Source organism: Nycticebus coucang, chromosome 10, assembly GCF_027406575.1.
Source record: "Nycticebus coucang isolate mNycCou1 chromosome 10, mNycCou1.pri, whole genome shotgun sequence".
NCBI classification, from domain to species: Eukaryota; Metazoa; Chordata; class Mammalia; order Primates; family Lorisidae; genus Nycticebus; species Nycticebus coucang.
In genome coordinates, this window is record NC_069789.1 from 40,002,107 (window position 1) to 40,014,520 (window position 12,414).

At 40.8% G+C, this 12,414-nt stretch overlaps 1 pseudogene; it reads right to left on the reverse strand.

Moving 5' to 3' along the window:
* Nucleotides 1–4,720: 4,720 nt before the first annotated feature.
* On the reverse strand, nt 4,721–6,052 carry LOC128597103 (G/T mismatch-specific thymine DNA glycosylase-like; annotated as a pseudogene).
* Between the last annotated feature and the right edge of the window lie 6,362 nt (nt 6,053–12,414).

Consider the following 12,414-nt stretch of genomic DNA (forward strand, 5'->3'; position numbering starts at 1 on the left):
GTAATATTCCTTCTTTTTCTATATTTTTGAAGAGGTTTAATAATATAGGTTCTAGTTGTCCTTTAAAGGTTTGGTAGAATTCTGACGTAAAGCCATCTGGTCCTGGGCTTTTCTTTTTAGGGAGATTTTGCGTACTTGATGCTATTTCAGAACTTGATATAGGCCTGTTCCAAATTTCCATTTCATTCTGGCTAAGTCTTGGTAGGTGGCATACTTCCAGGTATTGGTCGATTTCTTTCAGGTTTTCGTATTTCTGAGAGTAGAGTTTCTTGTAGTATTCGTTAAGGATTTTTTGAATTTCTGAGGTGTCTGTTGTTATTTCATCATTACCATTTCTGATTGATGAAATTAGAGATTTTACAGTTTTTTTCCTGGTTAGGTTATAAGAGGGAAATTTATTGCACTACAAGCCTTCCTCAGGAGAACGGAAAGACAGGAAGTTAACAACTTAATGGGACATCTCAAGCAACTGGAAAAGGAAGAACATTCCAACCCCAAACCCAGTAGAAGAAAAGAAATAACCAAAATTAGAGCAGAATTAAATGAAATTGAAAACAAAAGAATAATACAACAGATCAATAAATCAAAAAGCTGGTTTTTCGAAAAGGTCAATAAAATAGATAAACCTTTCACCAACCTAATCAGGAGAAAAAGAGTAAAATCTCTAATCTCATCAATCAGAATGACAAAGATGAAATAACAACAAACTCCTCAGAAATCAAAAAAATCCTTAATGAATATTACAAGAAACTTTATTCTCAGAAATATGAAAATCTGAAGGAAATTGACCAATACTTGGAAGCACGTCACCTTCCAAGACTTAACCAGAATCAAGTGGAAATGGTGAACAGGCCCATATCAAGTTCAGAAATAGCATCAACCATACAAAACCTCCTAAAAAAAAAAAGCCCGGGACCAGATGGTTTCACGTCTGCATTCTACCAAACCTTTAAAGAGGAATTAGTACCCATTTTACTCAACCTGTTCCAAAAGGTAGAAAAAGAAGGAAGACTACCCAACACGTTCTATGAAGCAAACATCACCCTGATCCCCAAACCAGGAAAAGACCCAACAAGAAAAGAAAATTATAGACCGATATCACTAATGAATATAGATGCAAAAATATTCAACAAGATCCTAACACACAGAATCCAGCAACACATCAAACAAATTATACATCATGACCAAGTCGGTTTCATCCCAGGATCTCAAGGCTGGTTCAATATACGTAAATCTATCAATGTAATCCAGCACATAAACAAATTAAAAAACAAAGAGCATATGATTCTCTCAATCGATGCAGAAAAAGCTTTTGATAATATCCAGCATTCCTTCATGATCAGAACACTTAAGAAAATCGGTATAGAAGGGACATTTCTTAAACTGATAGAGGCCATCTACAGCAAACCCACAGCCAATATCATATTGAATGGAGTTAAATTGGAATCATTTCCACTCAGATCAGGAACCAGACAAGGCTGCAGATTGTCTCCACTGCTCTTTAACATTGTAATGGAAGTTTTAGCCACTGCAATTAGGGAAGAAAAGGCAATCAAGGGTATCCATATAGGGTCAGAAGAGATCAAACTTTCGCTCTTCACAGATGATATGATAGTATATCTGGAAAACACTAGGAACTCTACTACAAAACTTTTAGAAGTGATCAAGGAATACAGCAGCGTCTCAGGTTACAAAATCAACATTCATAAATCGGTAGCCTTTATATATACCAACAACAGTCAAGTTGAAAAAACAGTTAAGGACTCTATCCCATTCACAGTAGTGACTAAGAAGATGAAATATTTGGGAATTTATCTAACAAAGGACGTGAAAGATCTCTATAAAGAGAACTATGAAACTCTAAGAAAAGAAATAGCTGAAAATATTAACAAATGGAAAAACATACCGTGCTCATGGCTGGGAAGAATCAATATTGTTAAAATGTCTATACTACCCAAAGCAATATATAATTTCAATGCAATCCCTATTAGAGCTCCACTGTCATATTTTAAAGATCTTGAAAAAAAATACTTCGTTTTATATGGAATCAGAAAAAACCTCGAATAGCCAAGACATTACTCAGAAATAAAAACAAAGCAGGAGGAATTACGCTACCAGACCTCAGACAATACTACAAATCAATAGTGATCAAAACAGCATGGTATTGGCACAAAAACAGAGAAGTAGATGTCTGGAACAGAATAGAGAACCAAGAGATGAATCCAGCTACTTACCGTTATTTAATCTTTGACAAGCCAATTATAAACATTCAGTGGGGAAAAGATTCCCTATTTAACAAATGGTGCTGGGTGAACTGGCTGGCAACCTGTAGAAGACTGAAAGTGGACCCACACCTTTCACCATTAACTAAGATAGACTCTCACTGGATCAAAGATTTGAACTTAAGACATGAAACTATAAAAATACTAGAAGAGAGTGCAGGGAAAACCCTTGAAGAAATCGGGCTGGGTGAGTATTTCATGAGGAGGACCCCCCAGGCAATTGAAGCAGCTTCAAAAGTACACTACTGGGACTTGATCAATCAAAAAGCCTTCTGCACAGCCAAGAACACAGTAAGTAAAGCAAGCAAACAGCCCTCAGAATGGGAGAAGATATTTGCAGGTTATGTCTCTGACAAAGGTTTAATAACCAGAATCCACAGAGAACTCAAATGCATTAGCAAGAATAGAACAAGGGATCCCATCGCAGGCTGGGCAAGGGATTGAAGAGAAACTTCTCTGAAGAAGACAGGTGCGCGGCCTTCAGACATATGAAAAAATGCTCATCATCTTTAATCATCAAAGAAATGCAAATCAAAACTACTTTGAGATACCATCTAACTCCAGTGAGACTAGCCTATATCACAAAATCCCAAGACCAGAGATGTTGGTGTGGATGTGGAGAAAAGGGAACACTTTTGCACTGCTGGTGGCAATGCAAATTAATACATTCCTTTTGAAAAGAGATATGGAGAACACTTAGAGATCTAAAAATAGATCTGCCATTCAATCCTGTAATCCCTGTACTGGGCATATACCCAGAAGACCAAAAAGCACATCATAACAAAGATATTTGTACCAGAATGTTTATTCCAGCTCAATTCATAATTGCTAAGTCATGGAAGAAGCCCAAGTGCCCATCAATCCACGAATGGATGAATAAATTGTGGTACATGTACACCATGGAATATTATGCAGCCTTAAAGAAAGATGGAGACTTTACCTCTTTCATGTTTACATGGATGGAGCTGGAACACATTCTTCTTAGTAAAGTATCTCAAGAGTGGAAGAAAAAGTACCCAATGTACTCAGCCCTACTATGAAACTAATTTAGGGTTTGCACATGAAAGCTATAACCCAGTTACCCTAAGAATAGGGGGAAGGGGGAAAGGGAGGGGAGGGAGCGGGGAGGTGGGTAGAGGGAAGGGGATTGGTGGGATTACACCAGTGGTGCATCTTACAAGGGTATATGTGAAACTTGGTGAACGGTCTGTAAAGCTAGTGAATGATACCCCATGATCATATCAATGTACACAGCTATGATTTAATTAAAAAAAAAAAAAACAGCATGCTTCCTAGGTATGTATGAGATCAGAATATTCAAGAGTGATTAGGAGTAAATGCGAGTGGCATTTCTGAGTATCCAGGCATTTTTGAAGATCTGGCTTTAACACCTACCGGGCCTAGTTGGTAGCCTGGACTATTTGCAGCACCATGGAAAATGCATTAGAAAATCACAAAGGTACATAATTCAAACCAACCTTCCCATGAGGTTCACTTAGTCCACAGTAACAAACAACAAACAGAAAGAAAAAATTTTAATTATTGGCTTATTAGATTTATCTAATAAGAAAAAAAATCTATATTATCTATTGTAGTACATCTCATGTACATAAAATGCACCAGTTTAAATAAGATTTATCAAACTCTTCCAGCAACTTGTTGTTCTGCATTAAAGTTCATTTCTTTATCACTTCCCATGTCACATCTTTAAAGCCAAGGAGGATAAAACTTGAATGGTGATAAATCTTGACAGAGCAATTCAGTTCCCTATCAAATTCATGGGTCTCAAGTAAAACACGGATGAGTGTCAAAATGTAAAAGGTCTACGTATTCTCTGGAACCTAACATCCTGGAACAGTTACTGCCTATTCCAGGACTAACACACACACACAACAGTGAGGATGCCAAATCTAGAGCTTAATGCCCTGTCAAGTAAGGTCAGGTTGGCTTCACTACTGCAAGGCCATTCTCCACATTTCTCTATGTCTAAGCAACCCTCACACACTTATGATGGGAAAGCAAAGAGGTCAGAGTGTCCATATGACCCAGAGAGTTCTGAGTTTATCCTCAGTTACCACTAAAAAGTAATAAATGAGGCTCCACCAAGGGTTAACTTCATATATGAAAACCAGCACACGTGCCCCTTTACCTGTGGTGATTATTAGCATACCCTTCTTAAGCATAAAAGGGATAATGGTGTATCTGGGTGTGTGCACAGTTAAGATTCAACTGCAAATATTCAGGCTGTTGTATTTTTAAATTACAGATCAAAAGTGGCTCCTGAATGAAATTCTGAATTTCTTCATAAATGAAATATTGTATATAAAAAGCTGGAATGATGGTTAATTCAAATACAAAAACTCACATACAAAACCCCTACTTTTTTCTTCCATAGAGTTCATACTAACATAACTGTTCTGTACTATAATTACACCACTACAGTAAAATACTAATAAAATACTTCAGTTAGCAAACTGAGGTTCTACTTCTTGACAACTGCATTAAAACTGCAGCCTAGGCAGAGCTGAGCAGCAGCATTCTTAAGCATGGTTCCCATCTTCCTGTTCTTGGGTTCCAAAGTGATTATCAAAGGAAGAAATCTGGTCTGTAAAGGACTCGGCCATCCACTGCCCATTTGGAATGCTACTGAATGCTGATTCGTCTCTTAACTCCACACTGTCGGCTGTTAGCCCATTTGAAGAGAAGCTGCGGGGTTCACCACCACATGGATTTTCATTATAAGCACCACCGTGTGCTGCTTCGTAACCTGGATCATATTTTTCTTCCTTAACAGCCATTTTCTTTGCATCCTCTTGTGCAAGCTGTAGGTCAAATATATACTGCACTTCTTGAACGTCTGTGTTTCGTTCAATGCCTTTCAACTGATCTCTTAAGTCCTTCAGCTTAATGTAGTAATGAACTTTGTCCTGGGCTCGAGGAAACTGAGCACATCTTGCACTGAATGATGGCATAACGTAACAGAGTTTCTGTGTCTGGATTTTTATGGGGCTGAAGACCAAATTCCAAGTTCTTAACCTTTACTCCAAAAACTTCTTTACTAAAAATTTCATAAATACATTTTCCATTAAACACTGCTATTCGTGGCTGATATTTCTGTAATTTCTGTACTAGAATATGTCCTCCTTCACAAAATTCTTTACTAGAAAGATCTTTGCTGCCCAGTGTTGTCCTTTCCACCATATTGGTAAACCCAATACCATACTTTCCTGGTAAAGTATGATCATATGATTCAGTTGGACTTCACTCAGCCCCAACATGAACAAACACTTCCAAAAATGGTTTCCAGGTCCAGGGTAATGATGCCCTTTGTATGCAGCCATGAGTCCTGGGTTTATGCCGATAATGATGATGTCCAGATTGAAGGTCAAGATATCAGGCAGAGTCTTGGTCAAAAGTTCAGCTTCTGAAACACCATTAAAACAGTCCACTTTTCTTTTCACTTTAAACGTGTCTGTAATTTTTTCTTGCTTGTCTTTTGATTTTGGGGACTTGCAAGATTTTTTTGACTCAGCAAGTTTTTTGGGTTCCACTGGTTTTTTTGGTTCTGTTGTTCTAGGTTTTCTTTTCCTTCCTTTGGGTGCCTCTTGTACAGGTTCCTGAGTAGGAACTGGCACTGGAACTTCTGCTGGCATGTGCTTTTCACTTGGAAGTGCCACATTAGGAGCTTCAGCCATCATTTGTTGAAATGGAAAGATACAGAAACCTGGAGGCAGCTGAAGGGAATAGCTGCCAGCATTCTCAGCTTCCATTCCCCATGGCCACTCGTGAGGGCAGATTCACCTGCCAGGCAAACAGATGACCAGCCTCTATAGTACGGGGGTGTACACAGGGCAACACGACAGTCAATTGTGCTGGTCTTTATGGAGGATAGGTCTGAGAATATCCTGGAGAGCTGGTTTAGTTATGGCAAATTTCTTCAACATGTGAATGTTGTTAAAGTATTTAATTTCTCCATCATAAATAAAACTCAGTTTATCTGGATACAGGATCCTGGGTTGAAAGTTGTTTTGTTTTAGGAGATTGAAAGTCGATGACCATCCTCTTCTAGCTTGAAAAGTTTCAGCAGAGAGATCTGCAGTTATTCTAATATCTTTGCCGTTGTAGGTGATGGTTTTCTTTCATCTGGCTGCTTTCAGAATTTTCTCCTTCATATTAACTTTAATGAAGATGATTATGATTTGTCTGGGGGATGTCTTATTTGGGTTGAGTCATGCTGGAGTTCTGAAACTGTCTGCTATCTGAATTTCAGAATCTCTTGGCATGTCTGGAAAGTTCTTCATAATCTCATGGAGAAGAGACTCTGTGCCTTGTGAAGATACTTCATCGCTTTCGGGGATCCCTGTAAGACGAATATTGGTTTTCCTCTAATTATCCCAGAGCCCTCTGAGAGAGTGATCTGTTTTTGCCCTCCATTTCTCTTCCTCTTTGAGAGTTTGGGAGCATTCAAAAGCTTTCTCTTCCATGTCAGAAATCCTTTCTTCTGCTTGCTCCATTCTGTTACTGAGGGATTCTACTGTGTTTCTCAGATCTTTGAGGGCTGCAACTTCTTGTCTCAATGTGTCAAAATCTTTGGTCATTTGGTCTTTGAATTCATTGAATTCTTGACATATCTTTTGGGTTACTGCTTGGAATTCTAATTCAATCTTATTTGCTATCCAGATTCTGCATTCGATTTCTGACATCTCAGCTATTTGTTTGTGCATGGGATCTTGTGCTGTGTCTGCCGCATTGATCCTTGGGGGAGTTGATCTACTCTGACTATTCATATTGCCAGAGTTTTTCTGTTGATTTCACCTCATGATTGCTTTTCACCGTTGCCTCTGGCTGTCCTCAGAGTTGGGGAGGTGTTTCTCCAAGATTAGACCCCAGCAGAATCACTCTATTGTTGCTGGATCTTTGTAGGGAGTGGCCCTGTGTAGTTCCTCTGGGGCTGCCCCAGCCAGGGAGTTCTGGTTGTGGAAGCAGCTCCGAAGTGTGACACACCCAGATCCAGCAACAGGGCGGGAGGTGGTGCGCATGGTTCTGGGAGTGCTTGGCACCCAGTGACTTCAGCACAGAGAGCCCAAGGCTCCAGCAGTCTCTGGCCAGGAGAAGGGCTCTGCGCAGAGGCAGGGAGGGCTCTGGAGGGCCTGCGGCTACCCGAGTCCCTGGCCAGACAAGTGGGCTGGTGTGGAGGCAGGGAGGGACAGGAGGGAGGACACAGGGTTGCTCAACTCCTGCAGTTCCTGGTCAGGGCATGTGGAGGCTCAGCGGGCATGGGTCTCAGGTTGGGGGTTGCAGCGCAGCTCTTATGGAGGTCCAGGCAGCACCAAGCCCAGGAGTTTGAGGTTGCTATGAGCTGTGATGCCATGGCACTCTACCCAGGGCAACAGCCCAAGGCTCTAGTGTGCCAAAACTGGTCTCACTCTGCCCGTGAGGGTTAAGGCTGTAAGGCAGCTCAGTCCCTGCCTTTAGGCTGCTCAGTCATTAGGTTACTACCTCCCACCTAATCCTTGCTCTGCGACCCTGAGGGCAGAGCTTGCTGGGCAGTTCTCTCACAATGGCTCCCTGTGGCCCACAGCCGAACACTATTAGCTCTGTCCGGCTCAGCAGCTCAGTCTGGGGCCCTAGACAATGCCCAAAGTTCTCCGCACTCCTGCTCAAGCTCTCCCCAAAGCAGTTCAACTGAGTGCCAAGTCCAAAAACACCGAAACAGTTCACAGGTAAGGCCTTTCCAGTTTGCAGCTTCACTGCTGCTTGTACTTACAGCTGCCAGCGGGATTAGGTCAATCAGGCACACGCAACCACTTGCCAGCTTTCCACTGTTTTTGTCCTTCTCTTGGGGTCCAGAAGTCCCTTGCTGACTCCTTGTATCCTCAAAGGGATGATTATAGGCAGATCCCACCAGCCAGAGATGCCTGGAGTCTTATCTCCCCAGACTCACTGTGCCCTGTTGCAGGGAGGCTGTTACTCAGCCACCATCTTGGATTATCCCTTTTTATATTTTTAGAACTCAATCCATCAATAGAAGAATAGACAACTGCAAAGTGAATCCATTCTCTTAAAATAGAGTTGGGTTTGTTTCTGCTGATGACTTTGCAAGCTTTCCCAACAACTGGCCAGCAGGAGAGGGTGGGAATACACGAGTGTTGAGGGGCGTGCGGGCAGGGACCAGGACACAGTGCACAAGCCAGTTGGGAGCTTATGGTAATATTTTGGAAAGCTGCTGGGAGCCCCATAGGTGCTGGGTGAATACTTAGGGTACAACAAATTGATATGTCCTAGAAAGCCACATTTAATGGACAGAGGGGACAAGCCTGGGGAATCAGAAGACAAATCCTTGGGATAGCAAAACTGTGTTTTCCCCGGCATTGAGGTTAGGAATGAGTGGCTGTTCCCTAGAAACCAGTTAGAGGCCATTCATTCTAGGAATAGACCAACTTGCTTCCAACACTTTCAGAAAGTAGAAACTGCTTACAGGCCATGCAGTTTGATCCCAATATCTCAACCTCTCCTGTGCTTCTCAGAGGTATCATTAATGGCTGCTGCAACAAGGTACCCACCCTTGACCTTGCACATGCCTAGCCCCAAACCTCACAAACTGAGAAGAACTCCATAGTTGCCCCCATTCTCCACGGTGACAGCCCATAATTTATTAGTCACTGCATTTCTCTTCAGGACGTGACAATTGCACGTGTTCTAAGGAGACAGCTGAAGGCCCATTAATCTTCAACCTGGTAGGGAAGAGACTGATGGTAATTTAATTTAACTGGATGGGTGAGGTAGATATAAAAGACCACAAGGTAAAAATGACAAGATTATTAACTGCACCCAGAGCCATCTGTTTGCCAAGCTGCCTCAATAAATGGAAGCAGGTTGGTTAAGCGTGAACCAAGGTTCAAGCAAGGTTTACAGAGGGGAGTTTCTGGCAGATGTGGGTAATGGCAAGGCTCCACATTTCCAGGGAGAAAGCAAAGGACTTTTGTGGTTAGAAGAGGAACTTGAGCTTCAACTAGCTTAGCAAGCAGGCTAAGGTTTAAAAGGTCAGGGCAAATTCAGAAATATTTCTCCCTTACACCCACAGAAAGGAAACGGTTGAACTTAATCACCAAGGTCCCCTCTTCGAGTCCTCCCTTGACTGACCTTTCATTCCAACTAACTCAATTTTTCCTCCTGTTCAAATTGTTTTTGAAGGCTGAGCTATAGCTCTTGGCCTAAGGGGAACCGAGTCCTCTAAAACAATCCTCACCAGCTCATAAAAGGACTATAGCACCTGCCTCATGCAGTTTCTGGGGAGCCCCACACCCCCGGAAGAGAAAGCATCAAGTAAAGGCATGGGAATTCATGACACCTCCTTGTCAGCATCCACTGTGCACAGACCAGCTGTGGGGGGTGGGGGGATGGCATTTATTCCCATTTCCTGCTATGGCTCAGGATTTGTGCGCAGAAACGTAAGGACCCACTTCCAGCTCTTTTCAATGTCCCACATTTATGCCTAAACTGACCATGATCCCAGCTCTGCCAAGGGCCTATTCTTTGCCCCACCTCCATGCCCAAATTCACCATGCCAAACAATAGATCAAGGGAACCCTATAGGTTACCATAAAACACTGGCACTATTTGTGTTAAAAATCCAACAGGTATAGGTATTCAGTGCCTTCTGCTTGACAAGGCATTCCTCTAAAATGAACCCTACTTAGTCCCATATGTGGGCAGAGCAATTAATTTCTCCACTTAACAGATGAAAAAATTGAGACTCAGAAGCATTGGGTTTACCCAGGTAGTAGGAAATAGGACAAATCTTAGAATCCCTCTATAAGTACTAATTTCACTTTAGTGTATATATTGTATACATGGCTATCTCTCTGTAGCAGACACCATTACTTGCCTCTACAAAAGTAATTGGCCCCCCTTTCCTCATTCACAAAACCAGAATTTTGTTCAGTAGTGGCCAGAGATACATTGGTCTCCAGAAGTGAACCCAATCTCTGCTCTAAGAATATGTGTGTGACCCATTTCTGACCTAAAAGATGAAAGAGGAAGTCTGCTAGACGGTTTCTGGAAAGATTTTTCCCCTGTGATAAGAGGAAGGTACATGAGGGAAAACACTGTTGGCCCGCATTGCCGATTCTCCCCTACTCTTGCCCACAGATGAATGAGGGTCTAATGATTGGAAAGATGCAGCTTTTCTGCAACAATGAGAGATAAGGCCTAGAACATCTAAGAGATACTAACCTTAAACCTCACAATCTTTAACCTGTTACACTAGCATCAATAACTGCATATCAACACACTTCTAGTTGAAGCCATTCTTAGTTGGGCATTTTACTTATTTAGTTGAGCTGGAGCTAAAGGCATTTCCAGTGAATATGCTGCCCCCACAAAATAACTAGAAGCTCAAGGACAAAGACTACATTTTATTTATGTGTGAGTCCCTTCTAGAATTTAGTCTAGGAGTAGGCACTTAATAAATGTTTGCTAGAATGAAGGAAAGAAGGGAAAAAAAGAGTGTGCTGCTGCCCTGAGTGTGATGAACTTGTCATAACCAGCAGAATAACACTTTGGGTCTTTGTTTGTACTTGCTGGTATTCTAAAGGATTCTGTATTATTATTGGTTTGACTGTCCAAGGACTTGTCTTACTTCTACCATTACTCTGCTTGCTTTCCTAGGAATGCTTTACTATGTCTACATACTCTGAACAATAACAACATGAGGTGAGGGGGTTGTTTTGTTTTGTTTTTGAGATAGAATCTTGCTCTGTTGTCCTGGCTGGAGTGCAGTGGCTGACACATAGTTAACTGCAACCTCAAAATCCTGAGGTCAAGCAGTCTCCCAAAGTGCTAGGATACAAGCATGTTTTTTTCAAAAAACAGAACAAGGCCAGGCTTAATAGTTCATGCTTATAATCCTATCACTCTGAGAGGCCAAGGTGGGTAGATTGCCTGAGCTTATATGTTCTAAATTGGCCTGAGCTAGAATGAGACCCCACCTCTAAAAATAGCTGGGCGTTGTGGCGGGCACCTGTAGTCCCAGCTACTTGGGAGACTGAGACAAGAAAATCACTTGAGCCCAGGAGCCTGAGGTTGCTATGAGCTATGATGCTGTGGCCAGGGGCTGAGAGTCTGTCTCAAAAAAAAAAAAAAAAAGTTAGTAATACATCTCTATGATGAAGGGATTTTTCCTATTTTACAAGAAGAATCGCATAAAGGTGATGGTGGAAATCAGTAAAGGAAAGAAAATTATTCAATAAATGATGAAATAATCTAATAATTATTTGAAAAAATTAAGTAAGATTCCTAATACTACACACCAAAATAAATTCCAGATGAATGATGGTTCACTATATTATAGGATAAATAATTATTAAATCCTTAAAAGAACTAAAGAACATGTTAATGAATATTTACATCAGCTTTGGAAGAACTTCTGAAGGCACGAACCATTAAAAGAAAAAATTGAAAAGCTGACTACATGAGCAGAGTCTGTGGCTCAGAGGAGTAGGGTGCTGGCCCCATATGCCGGAGGTGGTGGGTTCAAACCCAGCCCTGGCCAAAAACTGCAAAAAAAAAAAAAAAAATGCTAACTACATAAAAATTTATTTTTTATATAAAAAATCAACATGAACAAAATTAAAAGAAAAATAACACTGGAAAAATGTTTACATGCAAAGAGTTAATGTTTTAATCTGTCTGGGAATCATATAAGAAATCATGGCATAAAAGAACTCCAATTAAAAACATGCAAAAGACATTACCTCGAAATTGGCTAAAACAAAATAAAAAACACCAACAATAAAGAAGCATATGTAACTAGAGAATCTCACTGGTTAGCAAAAGACATTCAAATTAAGATGAGATTGCCTTTGCCATTTTGCCTATCACATTGGCAAAGATTTTTTTTTTCATTGTAATGTCAAGTGTTTGGGAGAGGTAGAAAGATGTGCTATTCATAAGCTTTTATGGGAACCAGAAAATAGAAAATGAAAATTCACAGAAAATGAAAAACAAAAAGAAAAGGAAAACCTTTCAGCCATAATATTATTTTATAGGATGCATCTACTCTTCCAAGATGAATACAAAAATATATCTGTAAATATATTGACTGCAGCATCATGTATCAGAAGTTTAGAAA